Source organism: Puma concolor, chromosome B2 (genome assembly GCF_028749965.1).
Source record: "Puma concolor isolate L17-30 chromosome B2, mPumCon1.1.hap2, whole genome shotgun sequence".
Lineage (NCBI taxonomy): Eukaryota > Metazoa > Chordata > Mammalia > Carnivora > Felidae > Puma > Puma concolor.
The window spans coordinates 67,361,639-67,376,906 of record NC_141671.1 but is presented as its reverse complement, the minus strand read 5'-3'; the positions used below and the strand labels follow the sequence as shown (position 1 = coordinate 67,376,906).

The 15,268-nt window shown below is 40.7% G+C and overlaps 1 protein-coding gene across 6 annotated transcripts in view; it reads right to left on the bottom strand.

Moving 5' to 3' along the window:
* The window catches only part of KCNQ5 (potassium voltage-gated channel subfamily Q member 5), a 528,440-nt gene that overhangs the window by 46,805 nt on the left and 466,367 nt on the right, over nucleotides 1–15,268 (bottom strand). The gene's annotated exons all lie outside the window — the stretch shown is intronic.

The window sequence follows — 15,268 nt, the reverse complement described above, 5'->3', positions numbered from 1 at the left end:
GAGGGATCTATTATGTGAGATACTACTGCACTTGAGCATTTTCTTTTTAAGATCAAAGATCCCACTTAGACTGATTGAGTAGATAATTCATGCATTATCAGCATCTTAAATTATGTTAATTATGATATGAATTTCTCTAAGATTCTCTATTAAGGGTTGTCAATTAACCTTACTGGCTAACAGAAATGCTGGCAAAATTTCGTGCAATAGTTCCTGACACTTAATTAAAAGGAATCTTTCTGTTCTGAGTGATGATATAAAGCACCAGAGAGTTCTCAAAAACAATTAAATGGTCTCTTCTGCTAAAATTGCTGATGATACCATAATACCGGCTTAGTAACTGCCCATAAGGTAAAAAGGAAAAATATAAAAACAGTTTTCTTCTTTTTAATTGCATACGTTACTATATTGACTGTCTCTATTCAAAATGGGAACACTGGGGTATATGTTCTTTTAAAATTATTACAACTATAAAGCAATACAAGAATTTCATTATCTTCTCAAAAATCACTCAATGCCCACTTTATTGAATACTCAGCATTTAGTGATTCAGCAGTAAACACTTTTAATAGTATCACTCTTTAGGCTTCAGTGATGCATCTCATTTGTGTGGTAGCTTTTTATAATCCCAAAGCAATTTTTATCAATGAGGTTTCATGAGTTGACTCCTGAATAACTAAATATTAAATCATTTATTTGTTCATTATCTGTTCACTATTATTCACTGACAATAAATATTTTCTAAGCAACTATTATGTTGCCACACATTGTACTATCCTATAGTAAACCAATGCCTCTCTTCCCCAACAAATGAATTATTTCTGTCATCTTTAACAAAGGCAATGACCCCTGGATAAATAGTAATAGCATGAGGTATAATAAAGATAACCTCATCTTTCGGTGATTATATAAATTATTCAACAGGAGGACTCCTAAAATTCAGTCTGAGGAATATAGGAAGAAAGTTTGTATGAATATATAACTTTAAAACTTCCGTTTACCATTGATAGGAACTGCCATCAAGTACTGGAAGAAGAGAAGATGAAAACATGAAAATTAATCAAGACTAGGACTTCAACTAATTAAAATTAATGAAGAAATTGGTATTAATGAAATAATAAATAATAACAGTCCATTCAACTTATTGAGTGACTATTCTGTGGTGGGCATTGTGCAAGGATTTTACACACATTCTATCTCATTATTTTTTATTTTATTTTTTTTTACATTTATCTATTTTTGAGAGACAGAGAGAGACCGAGTACAAGTGGGGGAGGGGCATAGATAGAAGGAGACACAGAATCCGAAGCAGGCCCCAGGCTTCAAGCACAGAGCCCGATGGAGGGCTCGAACTCACCTGATCATGACCTGAGATCATGACCTGAGCCAAAGTCGGACGTTTAACCGACTGAGCCACTCAGGCGCCCCCCCACCGCCTTTTTTTTACATTTACGTTATATCTCATTATTACACAAACACCCTGTTAGGTAGGTATTATTTCAGTTACTTGACAGACACAGGGAGAGAGAGAGTGGGAGAAGAAGAGGGAGGGAGAGGGAGAGAGACAATAAACTAAAGTGCCATGCGGTTAAGTCACTTGCCTCATCTCATCTAATCTAGTGGGGAAACTAGGATTTGAAACATGCTTCATTTTATTCCCAAACTGGTTTTTATATCAAAAGTGGTTTTTCTAACTGCTGTTGGGTTAATTCAGTTTTCATAAAAAATTCCTCAAGAACTCACCATACTCAAAGCACTGTGAGTTTTCTCAACGGACAACTCCCGACTTTGAGAAAATGTATTTTAAAAAAATTCATATACACAAATATACTTCTGTAGACTTTTGTAGTTCCACTAGTAAATCACTTAAGTATTTGTAATATAGGGCACATGATAGGCTAGCAGGAATGCCTTTTAGAACAAACGTTCAGGTAATCCTAGCAAAGCCAAGTGACTAGAGCAAAGCAAAGGCCAACCACTTGCAGGTAACCAGGAGAGTCAATGATCTGTGCCTGATAGCATCATCTCAGACAGCTTCCTCATATAGGAAAATAATTGAACTAGGTCAAATTACAAGAGTTTGAGACCAAGACAGACAGTACTTCACCGTAGGGAGAAACATTCTGAATCAATGACAAAGTGGCTTAAAAGAACTTATTTAATCCTATCTCCAAAAGGATGAGATGTGTCTTCTTTGAATCAAATTCAGAGACATCTGACCTCAACCAAGGAAGTCATGGTTTGCAATGGCCTGTCAGACTGCAGAGTTACAAATCTCCATTATTCATTAATCAAATCTATTCGGGAATTCAAAATGGATCTGGCAAAATTTTCTCTCAGCTTTCAATTTTTATTAGGCTAGCATTGATACTGTCAGGAAATGCCATTGTGTAAACCTTTTAGATACCACTTGGACTAGGTTGTCCAGAGATAGCAATGTTTAAGTGTTGCTTTCAAAAAACAAATGTGGGGGGCAGTGGCGCCTAGGTGGCTCAGTCAGTTAAGTGTCTGACTCTTGATTTCACCTCAGGTCATGATCTCAAGGTTCATGAGACTGAAACTTGCATCTGGCTCTGTGCCAACAATGCGGAGCCTGCTTGGGATTCTCTCCTCTGTCTCTGCCCCTTCCCCCCTCATGCTCGCTCTCTCTCAAAATAAATAAACTTAAAAAAACACAACCCCCCACCAAAACAACAACAAAAAACAAATGGGAATTACTGTGGTGCATTCCCTTATTTGACACTTGAGGGTATGGGGGAGAGTCCTTGTAGTAGTATATACAGTGACAAAGGGGCATGGCTTGAGATTTTCCATATTAATTGAAACAGAGGACAAAAAAATCATTTGACTAACACTAAACTTACAGCTGATTTGTACCACATTTCATTCATTCATTTATTAGTGAAATGACCTACATGAAAGAAAGATGCTAAACAACATGGTACAACATATAAGAGCTTTGGAATTATATCTAAATGCAATTTCTTTTTTTTTTTTTTTTTAATTTTTTTTTCAACGTTTATTTATTTTTGGGACAGAGAGAGACAGAGCATGAACGGGGGAGGGGCAGAGAGAGAGGGAGACACAGAATCGGAAACAGGCTCCAGGCTCCGAGCCATCAGCCCAGAGCCTGATGCGGGGCTCGAACTCACGGACCGCGAGATCGTGACCTGGCTGAAGTCGGACGCTTAACCAACTGCGCCACCCAGGCGCCCCTCTAAATGCAATTTCAAATCCCAATTCTGGCATTTAGACTGAACTACATGGGCAAGTTATTTATATTTTCTAGATATTGATTTTCTTATCTGCAAAATGGCTTTGTGGGTATTGAATGAACCAATAGAAAATGCCTAGTCAATGCCTGGCATACATCAGACATGAACAATGCTGTTTTCCTTCCCTTTCCTTCTTAGGCTCTAGAAGTGAAGGAAACTATAGGCAATAATGCAAAACAAATCAGACACCAACACATGGGTTAACAGAACCAATAGCATAGTGCAAAGAATAAAAGCGAATATGCTCCCAGTGACTAGGGCAACAGGTTGCCATATTGCTGACAATACTTAGGGCTCCTCGAATTAAGAGGTGGAGCCTCTTTCTCCACCCCTTGCAATTGAGGTGTCCTTGTGATTTGCTTTGGCCAGGATGCAGTGGGATTGACTCTGAGAATTTTTTTTAACTTTATTTGAGAGAGAGAGAGAGAGAGCAAGCATGAGGAGAGGAGGTGCAAAGAGAGATCTGAAGCAGGCTTTGTGCTTATGGCAGAGGGCCTGATGTGAGGCTTGAGCTTGAACTCATGAACCGTGAGATCATGACCTGAGCTAAAAGTCAGACGCTTAGCCGACTGAGCCACCCAGGCACCCGTCCTCTGAAAGTTTAAGCCTAAGCTTCAAATAGGCCTTGCAGGTTCATTTCACACGGCTCTTAAGAGCTTACCTCCACTGCAGGGAACTAGCCCAGCCTGCTGGAGGCTGAGAGACCACATGGAGCAGAGATGAGTCAGCCCAGCTGAGGCCTCCTTAGGCAAGTCAGCCCCCAGGCAACCCAGCAACTGATCACAGATGTACCAGTGAGTCTAGCCGAGAACAGAAGTACTGCCCAACAGAACCTCGGGCTAACTAAATGGTTGCTGTTTTGAACCACTGAATCTGGGGGGAAGGGAATAGTTTTGCTGTAACAGATAACTATACAAATGTAAAAAGACATGAGGTCGTGACATTTTTCAACTGAAACACAAAATCATGGGAACACAGGTTCAAAACAATTTGGGGAAGATTAGTCACTGACTTCAACAGAATGATGTGGTACACCAGTTGCTACTGTATTAGATTAATGAAAAATGCAAATTTCTCACCAGTGGGGAATTAGGGGTTTCATGTGCAAATGAATCTTTGTAACTGGAGGTACAGAGATTAATTTTCCCCAGGCAATATTCTTGTGAGGTTTCTGCATTTTCGGAGTCCAGGAACTGTTGTTATGCATTGTACATGGCAACAGAGGAAAAAGATGGCAAGGAAAGAAAAGCTGGGAAAAATTAGACATTGAAAATAAAATAAAAGGAATTCGGGACAATGTAGTGAGTTTCATACTGCAGATAGCATAAAGGAAGCCTGGCTGGCTTGTCTCGTTCCTGTCCATTGTAAAGAAAGGATCCCGGCCTTCCTCTAACCTTTTATTTTCTTCTTTACCAAGTAGAACACCCCATGAAAGCGATTAAATATAATTTTAAAATTGTGTCATATTGGTTTCTCTTTGTGAAGCACACAACTAAGTGTGCCTTTGAAGGAAATAATTTGCGATCCACGGATGAAAAATCACCATGCAGCTGAAAAGTGCTTCTCTTAAATATGGGCTAAATCCTGTGATTTGTGTAATGGCTAACTTTGTGCTGATTTTGTGCGAATTTCAGAGGTTACCCACAGGTTATTTCTGAAAAGTACCAAGTGTGAAAAGTGAGGAAGATGCCTTTTATTACTCTTGGGTGCCAATCAATACTGTAAGGGATGGGACTGGGCAGTAAAATTTACAGGCAAATGGAAGTTCTTCGAGGTGGTCCTCGTCATGTCTACTTACTTCGTTCGCCCCTTTGGTGCCCAGGAAAATGCTAGCCCTGAGCAGTGGCCCCCAAATACCTGTTGACTTGAATTGAAATGTGCCAGTTAAAGGCATATCCAAATCCTGTGAATGCTCCACTGCAGAGAACACACAGACACCTTGCAAGGATAGATGGGGCCTACTTGACACACTTCTCAGGGCTATAGCTGACAGTGAGAAGGGAAATCAAGAAGGGGGACTGGTGAGAGGGAAGAACCAATGGGAAGCACTCTGCCTCACAGAGAGATGAGACCAGGGTCAGGACAGAAAACGAGCCCCTGGAGTCCCTCAGCCAATCCCCACCTGTCCATATGCCCCACCTGGTTATCCACTTTTCAGTTTGCAATTGCCAGGAGGATAACGGTAATGGTTAAGGAAGAACCAGAACAGCAGCTATAGAAGCCCAGGTTTGGAGGAAAATTTCTTTGGGGTTGTCTGGTTCCATCTGAAGAGCCTAGAAATCTCTGAATGTCGATCCTCCAAGTTTGGGTTGAAAGCTTTTGATGATGGACTCCATTCCATTGGTGTGAGGTCTCTAATTGTTAGCCTGTCATGATATAAGTAAAACTTAGTATTGTGCACTTGGTTCTAGCTCTGCCCTTTGACGTGACCAAGAACATCTCTTCAGGCTCTTGAAGTAGCTGATAATGGGCCCCACATTCTAAAAAAATTTTTTTAATGTTTATTTATTTTTGAGAGAGAAAGAGAAAGAGCATGAGCAGGGGAGGGACCAAGAGAGAGGGAGACACAGAATCTGAAACAGGCTCCAGGCTCTGGACTGTCAGCACAGAGCCCGATGCGGGGCTCGAACTCACAAACCATGAGATCATGACCTGAGCCGAAGTCAGACACTCAACCGACTGAGCCACCCAGGTGCCCCTAGGGCCCCACCTTCTAAAAGAAAGTGTGCTAGAATAGATGTTAGAACACTGGTTTTGCTACTGACTAGCTGGTTTCCTGCTCCCTCATTTTCTTTTATTTTTTTGTCACACTAATTGAATGCTCAATATTTTGTTAATATTACTTTTTGAAAGGCTGCACTAAGAATGGAATGTAATAATCTAGTTATAATGTGACCAAGGTTGAGGGTCAGGATGTGACTGGTTGTTTTTGTTTTTGTTCTTTTTTTTTAATATACTACATAGAATACTGGACATGAAGTGTTTAGACTAGAGGTCACAAACCCAAATGCCTTTAGAAGCAGGCAGGTAATGAAAACATTTGAAAGAGATGGGAAGCTGGTGGTTGGAGTTCCTAGAAAGACAACGGAGAGTGGTGGGTTCTGTGACCTGAAAGACACAGTTATTTGTGGTAGCTAGCCTCTAAGATAGTCTGTTAATGATATCTACCTCCTGGTACCCACCCCTTTGAATAGTCCCCTCCTGCACTGTACCAGAGTTAGTCTGTATGACCACTAGCATATGAAAGAAGTGTCACTTCTGAGGTGAGGTTATAAAAGACTGCAGCTTCTATCTTGGGTACACTGTCCCTCTCTCAAGCATGCACTCTCTATTGAATTACTAACTTTGGGGGAAGCCAGATGCACGTCAGGAGGACACTCCAGCCTATGGGGTAGCCGATGTGTGCAAGGAAACAAACGAAGGCTGCCAGCAAATGCTCCATTGCACCTGGAAACAGATTCTCTCCCATTAAGATGACTTTTGTGGCCAGGGAATAATTGGTGGGAACCCCATGAAAGACTGAGTCAGAATCACCCATCTATGCTGCTGCTGAATTCCTGACCACAGAAACTGTGAGATTATGTGTCCCTTGTTTTTAACTGCCAAGTTTGGGGCAAATTGTTATGTATCAATAGATAACTAATACAGTATTCTAATTCACTTTAAAGCACCAATGGACACATCAGCACACTATGATGTGCTGGTGAAACAAAATTCAGAGCTCTGGTTTATAACCCGGTTTCCCAGGAAGACTTGGATCTGTGGAAGTAAAAAAAATATATATATGGTTTAAAGCTGCACGCATAGGTCATTTGACAGCTTAGTTTCTGCTGGAAGGAAGGAGGTGGGATTCATTTATAGCCTATATCTTAAGCAGGAAGCTATTTTCTCCACCCATAGGAACAAAATATAATTTTCCCTATCACTATAGGGTGGCAACAAACATTGGGGCAGAACCTAGAGAAATCTGGAAAGATATTCTGTTACAAAGAGTGCTTGGATTAGAATAGAAAGCTAGGGGGAACTCCAGTCCAATCAAAATAGAAACACATTTCTTCAGTAATTAAAAACCAAAAACAGGCGTTTCACAGAAAGTATTGGAAAAAGCAACCCTTCCCAGAAATACGATAAATATAGGCATACTTGCTTTATTACGCTTCACAGATACTGCTTTTTTTTTTTTTTTTTTCTTATTGAAGGTTCAAGGCTTCAGTGGAGGAAGTAAGGGCAGATGTGGTGGAAATAGCAAGAGAACCAGAATTAGAAGTGGAGACTGAAGACGTGACTGAAATGCTGCAATCTCATGATCAATCTTGATTAGATGAAGAGTTGGCTTCTTATGGATGAGCACAGAGAGTGGTTTCTTGAGATGGAACCTACTCCTGGTGAAGATGCTGTGAAGATTGTTGAAATGACAACAAAGGGCTTAGAACATGGCATAAATGTAGATGAGAAAGTAGCAGCAGGGTTTGAGAGGATTGACTAGAATTTTGAAAAAGGTTCTGCCATGGGTAAAATGGTATCAAGCAGCATTGCATGCTATGGAAAAATCATTTGTGAAAGGAGGAGTCAATTGATGCAGCAAAGTTCATTATTGTCTTATTTAGGTATTTGCCACAGCCACCCCCACCTTCAACAACCACCGCCCTGATCCGTCAGCAGCCATCAACATTGAGCAAGATCCTCTACCAGCAAGAAGATTATAGTTCACTGAAAGCTCAGATGATGGTTCACATTTTTTAACAATAAAGTATTTTTAAATTAAGGTATGCATACTTTCTAAAAATGTTTATTTATTTTGGGAGAGTGAGAGAGAGAGAGAATGTGTGTTTCTACACACATGCGAGAGTGGGAGAGGGCCAGAGACAGAAGGAGAGAAAGAATCCCAAGCAGACTCCAGCTGTCAGCATGGAGCCCAATGCAGGACTCAATCACATGAACTGTGAGATTATGACCTGAGCTGAAGTCAAGAGTTGGATGCTTAACGGACTGAGCCACCTGGGTGCCCCTCATAGTGTTTTTTTGTTTTTTTTTTTCTTATTTTTAGACATAATGCTTTTGAACACTTAATAAACTGCAGTATAGTGTAAACATAGCTTTTATAAGCACTTGGAAATCAAACATTTCCTTTGGCTCTCTTTATTGTGATATTGTTTTATTGCAGTGGTCTGAAACCCGACCTGCAATATCTCTGAGGTATGCCTGGACTTAATCACTTACAATCTGTAACCAGATATTGAGGGTTCTTCCCCTACCATCCACCCCCCATCCCCACTATAATAATACAAACATTGGAATAAAGAAGCTGATCTGCGGGGGGCAGGAATAGTATAGGACACACAGGAGAGAACTAGGATGTGTCACCAAATGAAGAATAACAGACTGAATGGATAAGGAACCTGGACAACTAAAGGAAAAAGAAACCTATTGACCAGAATTGAGAAAATTTCTCCAGGTAATGGTTTTCACCAACTCCTTAGTGAAGAAGGACTGAAAGTGTATTTCAGAACCCTACTGAGTACCCTTGATAGGCTTTTGCATAGAAGGATGCTAACAAGTAAGTTGGGCATACAGTGAAGTATGTTCTATCGTGAAAGAAAACCCTCACATTTTGTAATAGATAGAGCTCACAGGAGTGGGCATGCTTCTCACTCAGGGATACCCTGCCAGGAATGTGTACAAACCGAAGCGGAAGCCCTAATAGAAAACCACTTTGACAAGAATTGTTTCTGTCAACACAATGCAGAGTCATTATCAGGTAATTTCAGAAAGTGCCAGGAAGCATCATATTTTGTGGAAAATTTTAATCAAAGTCTGGCTGAAGCTAGGCCATCAATAGGGAAAATCAGGAAAAACGTTAAGTGCAATGTGATGCTTGGCATTTTGTGGAAACACCAAAAATGTCAACTGGGGAGACTGAGAAAAACATGAGGGAAGACGATGCCATTGGAAAATAAGTGTAAAAGAGGATTAGTATAAGATGAAAGACCCATGTGCATAAATTAGACAAATATGAAATGTTGGTGGCTTGTGATTTATACTGCTTGGAAAAAATATCCCATTGTTTGTACAGAAGTCTGTTAATTCAGGATATTGTCAAAACCATTGCACTAAAATCCTTCCTTTTTGTCAGTATTCTTGTCAATCTTATACTGATAATCTCAAGCACGAGTTTTAGGAATGGTGGGTCTGGGGCCTGGAAGACAGAGGTTAGAGGAGAGAGGAAGGGGATGGATGGACTTAGTATCTTTAAGAGGAGTTGAGGGTTCTCTCATCTCATGCTGTGCATTTCAACTCTGTTGCTATTTTTAGGTGAGACTCCATTAATTATTATGAGCCTGAAAGGGAGGAAGGAGTCTCTAAGGAAGCTACTTGAGGAGGTGGTGAGGAAGGCAAGAGGCCCCCCCCCCCCCCACGCCTGTTTGCCTTGGTCAAGGTAATGATAGGAAATGTACTGGCTGATTGTGTGTGGGAAGGGATTATTTTATCTAAATGGGGATTCATTTATTTTTCCCTACATTTTCCTTTACTATTTTGTCTTCTTTTAAAATTTAAGGAGGTAGGCCAGTCTGTGCTCACTGCCTCATGGAAATTATGTGGTAAAAGAAAGGAGAAAAAAAAAAGATTTCTAAATCTGGCTTGTACGTTTAAAAACCATAGACACTTGGAAGAACAGAAATGACATATAAACAGAATGTTTGGGAGAAAACATGCTTAAGGGCATTCTTCCTCCTCAGCCTCACAAAGTAGAAAAGATTTCTTGGCTGTATCAGACACTACTAGAGGTTGCTTTCCCAATAGCCGATTCCCAAACATAAATCCTCAAATCTATCCAGTTACCATCTCCCTTTCCCCTGCTTGATCCAAGGGTTTCTGGGGAGTCTGGCCCCGGATCCAGGTACTGGATCCTGACTGAGACTGCAGATGCCCAATCATTTCAGGCATGAGACCCAATGCCACAAAATGACACAAATGGGCAGTTTTCCTCAATTTAACAAGAGATACCATTGCAATTCGGTCCCTTTTCTGCCTCTCAAAGTGTTGTGTCTGGATAAGATGCTTAGAGCTGCTGCAGCCATCTTGCTCCCAGCCTGAGGAGGAGGTGGGCACACAGATGGGAGGAGTCAAAAGAAGACCCAAGAGAAGCGGTATCTAAATCAAGTCAGGATGATTGATGCCAGGAGTTTTCTTACCTCTGAATTTCTTTTTAAGTGGTAATATACACTTCATTATTATTTAAGGTATTTGAATCTGCTTCTTTTGTGTCCTGTGGCCAAATGCACCCTAACTGGTACACTGGCTGAGGGGAGAAAGGAACATGGAGGAGAAGTGAAGAGAGAAGAGATACTAACAGTGCCTGCAACAGGGGACTGGCCACAAGGGATCCCCACTATTGGAAAGTATTCCACATCTTTAGCCCACTCAGCCTCTGCTCAGGTGAACCCCCCATATCTCCTGCACTCAGGCCATGCCAGTCTTTCTCAGAAACATCTGGTGAGGATGTGCCTCTCATGGCAGCCAGCATGAGCCCTTAGGATTGTCCAGCAGAGTCTCTACATTCCCCTAAAGCGGAAGCAGTGTTACACATGTTGAGACATGCAGTTTATACATGTACGTGGGATGGATTTTTTTTTTTAAACACGACAGGGAGGAGCTACCTCAAGTTACCTCCTTACCCTTCTCTGTCAAGATTATTGTATCTTTGAGTGCACTTCTGAAAGGCATTCCCAAGTACAGCAGCGTCCAGCAAGTATAGCCCTCCTTGACTGCAGACTAGCCACCAGAAATCTGGACTTTCCCCATCTCTAGTTTCATTCTCGTGGATTTTGGCTGCTTGGTACTCCTCTTACTTGCAGTACGCCACTTTCCATTTGCTTGTCTGTTGTTGATAGCCGTCCATCCCCTGACACTACCTTTTGCATCTTGAAACCGGCCTTAGATGACCTCACCATTTGCCTCCCTCCCTGGGTAAACAGACACAGATCAGCACGGCTATTATCCTGAGGCTCTTCCCAGATACTAGATCAAAACAGAAAGGGTCATGTAAAGGCCATTTCCTTCATTTGCCTAATCTTCCACCTCTGGCAGTCTTTGAAGATGATATAGTTCATAGGTTTGGCAGTGGGGGCGGGGGGGGGGGGGGGGGGGCGTTGGGAGAAAGGCAAGATGGGATGGGATAGTGTCAAGGTCAAATTATTTATGTGGGAAGGGAATCTGACCAATTAAAGAGGGAAGAGTGAAAGTGAGTGGGGGGAAGGTGGCAGTGAAAAAGAAGAAATGAAAGAGGCTTAAAGGGGAATTGATATGACATTTGGGAGCACATCTACAAATGTGTCCTAGGAGAAGACCATGAAATTAGGCTGCCTGGATGTGTGCTGTGGCTCCCTTACTTCTATGTGTTAGTCTTTGGGCAAGTTTTTCAACTTCAAGTCTCAGTTTCCTCATCTATAAAATGGGGATAATAATGTACCCACTTCATAGGGGTATTGGAAAACTTGAATGAAATAATAGAACTAAAGCACTAAGAACATTGCTTGCCACAAAGAAAGATACAATAGATGTTACTTTTATCATCATTATTTTATATGTTGAGAAAAAAAAGATTTCTACCTTACCTAATTTTTAAAAATTTTATCTCAAAAATTAAAACTGCATATATTTAAAGTGTATAACATGATGATTTGATATACATATATGCATTGAAATGAAATTGTGGTATAATTATATAATGGAATACTATTCATACTTAAAAAAGTACATCCTGCCATTTGCAACAAAATGGTGAAATAAGACAGACATGGAAAGAAAAAGATTGCATGATTGTACTTATATGTGGAATCTAAAAAAGTCATATCCTACTTACTTTTAAAAATTATATGAAGAAGCTTAATACTATTGATTGACCAATGGAAAATTTCTACCTCTTATTATTGGATTTATAAACTAAAAATACTATTCATATCATATTGTTCAAAATAAATTTGCTATGGCAATAGCACACCAGTCCCTTATAGTTTAATTTCTTCCTTCAGCCATATGTAAATTTCTGACTTCAACATCTGCCTATTACTTTCCACTTCTCTGGTATACATGAATGTGGAATATTGGAAGACAGTTATGCCCTTTTTAAGTGCAATATAAAATTTCATAAAAATTACAGCAAGAAAGCCTAACTTGGGATATTTAATAACTTTTGTAAGAGTCATTAAATTATAAAAATAATACCATCTGTAGTAAAAGGTATCAGATTTGGCAGGAATTATTAAAATTACAGATTAACCCTAAGTTTCCCTTGTTTTTCTATGATAGTATCTTTTAGTTACAGGCCCATTATTTTCCAAATGTAACTGAGTTACTAAGTTAAAGGCCAACTGGAATTTTCATTATTCTTTCTGTTATTCATCCACTCTCTCTGAGCTGTTCATGGGCAATGAAATGCCTAAAATATGTACAGGAAGAAGAGAAGTAGAAGAAAAGAGCCTCAGAAGTGAATGAGCAAATAGATCTGGAATAATTGGGAGGTGGTTGTGGTGCTATATATTATTTTCTATGGGTGATAAGTGGTTTTTAGACATACTTAAAACTGGGAGAGACACTATAAATAAAAATCTATAATTGAAGTCAACATTTTATTTGATAGTTACTTCTGGTTTTTTTCTTTCTTTCTATAAAAAGAATCTTCCAGGGGCGCCTCGGTGACTCAGTCGGTTGGGCGTCTGACTTCGGCTCAGGTCATGGGTTTGAGCCCCACGTTGGGCTCTGTGCTGACAGCTCAGAACCTGGAGTCTGCTTTGGATTCTGTCTACCTCTCTGACCCTCCCTGGCTTGCACTCTGTCTCTCAAAAATAAATAAACATTAAAAAAATTTTTTTATTAAAAAAAAAAAAAGAAGCTTCCATTTTCCCAAGCCCTAACATTGAGTTAAACCAGAGGTAAAGATTCTGGACTACTGGACAAAAAGGGGAATCAGGAGACATGATCTTCTGCAGGTGGGCAGCCAACAAGGCTGCTTCCACAGAACAGCAATCAGGCCTCCTGTCACTTGCGGAACTCAGAACCAACTGAGATGGGCATCAACCAGGGAAAAACACTTCCTTTCTAACCAATGGAACTGTACTTGTATGAAATGATGCAGAAAATGGATGGCAGGAGACCTTTCCAATTTGTTATTTATTAGAGAATAGGACTTCTATTTCTATCTGTCTGACCTCTGAGACATCTTTGCAGTAACTGAAATACTGTGATGGATAGTGCTGACTCTAGGAGTCTTTGAAAAATGTTTTCCCTCTGGCCAAACATACAAGTAGAATTAATTTTCCATATTCAGGAACCAGATCCTATTGATTTTATATGCAGATGTGCTCAGCCAACCATCAGGACCTCACAGCACAAAGTATATTTTTTGAGGCTCCCCCCCATTGGAAGAGTGTGGACCCACTGTGGGTCATGCATGAATTTCTAGCACAGTGAGAACTCAGGATTAGGTTTGCAGATATCAGCACACCCCAGCTTGTCCAGGGATGCTATGAAGTGGGTGAGCAGGAGCTCTGTTACTGGCTGAATTGTGTCCCTCCGAAATTCATATGTTGAAGTCCTAACCTCCAGTACCTCAGGAATGTGACTCTATTTGGAGATGGGGTCTTTAAAGATACAATTAAGTTAAAATGAGCTCAGTAGGGTGTGCTGTAATCCCATCTCATTGGGGTCTTTATAAGACGAAGAAATCTGGGCAAAGACATGCATGGAGGGAAGAGGAAGTGAAGACACAGGGAGAAGGTGGCTATCTACAAGCCAAGGAGATTCTCAGACTTCTGGCCTCCAGAACTATGAGAAAATCAATGTCTGCTGTGTAAGCCACACAGCTGTGCTACTTTGTTATGGCAACCCTAGAGCCTAATACAGCTCTATTTGCACTATGTTAAACTTCATTAGACAATCCATGTCTACACTCAACAAAGGCTGTTCCCCAGTGCTAAGACAAGGTGCTCTTTCTACCTCTTGGCAGCTGGGGAGAGGGAATCAGCCTAAGGAGAGGGATTTGGTGACCATCAGCTAGACCAAGGGCCCCTAGAGTTGGGGAAAGGGAGAGAGAATTATGAAAAGAAGGCTCAATTTTTTTTTAATAGAAAATCATCCTTTGTTTTCTTTTGCAAAACTTTACATGCTCACTGTAGAAATAATGGGAAATACAGATGAAAAAAATGGACAAACAAAATGCAACTATGATCTCACCACTTGGAGGTAACTGTTCATACACTGTTGTAAATCTTTCCAGACCTTTTCCTATAAATACATGAATTTACACACACATACACACACACACAGCACAGCAAAATGGAATAGTTTGTTTTTTTATGACCATCTTTCCATGTCAATAATTTTTGATTTATAGTATCATTTCTAATGTCTGTTATTATTTCATTATATTGATTATATCCTAGAAATGGAATTGGTGGGTGGGATGTGTCCAAGCCTAGGCATATGTACAGGCTTTTGATATATGTTGCCAAATTGCCTTCCAGAAACGATGCATCCATTTATATTCAGAAAGTCTATTTTGAGTGCAACATAAAGCCCTGTAACGGGTAACTCTTTACTCAGCTGTTCATGGGCTTTCAGCCAAATTCCTGGGGAGGAGAATGTGGAAACCAGAGGACACTGAAAATCTGTGTTGCCAGTGACTCAGGACACTCACAGGCTTGATGGGGGAGTGTCCAGTGCTGGTTGAGGGGGCATTTCCTACCTTGGTACAGTGATAGGCAGAGTGGAGCCTCGCAGGACGAGTATGTCCTGTGGCCAAGACGGGAGCTGCAAGCTCCAGCGGGAGAGGCCTCGTTGGGTTAGCACCTAGGCATCTACTGGGAAAGCATGGCATCCATGGAGTTGTGGAGAATGAAGAGGTGTGAAGAGGGGACTCATGTTGCTCACTTGATAGCGGGGATCATATCTCTGGGGATCTCTGAATGGGCTGGGAGGGACCCTTCGGCTGAGGT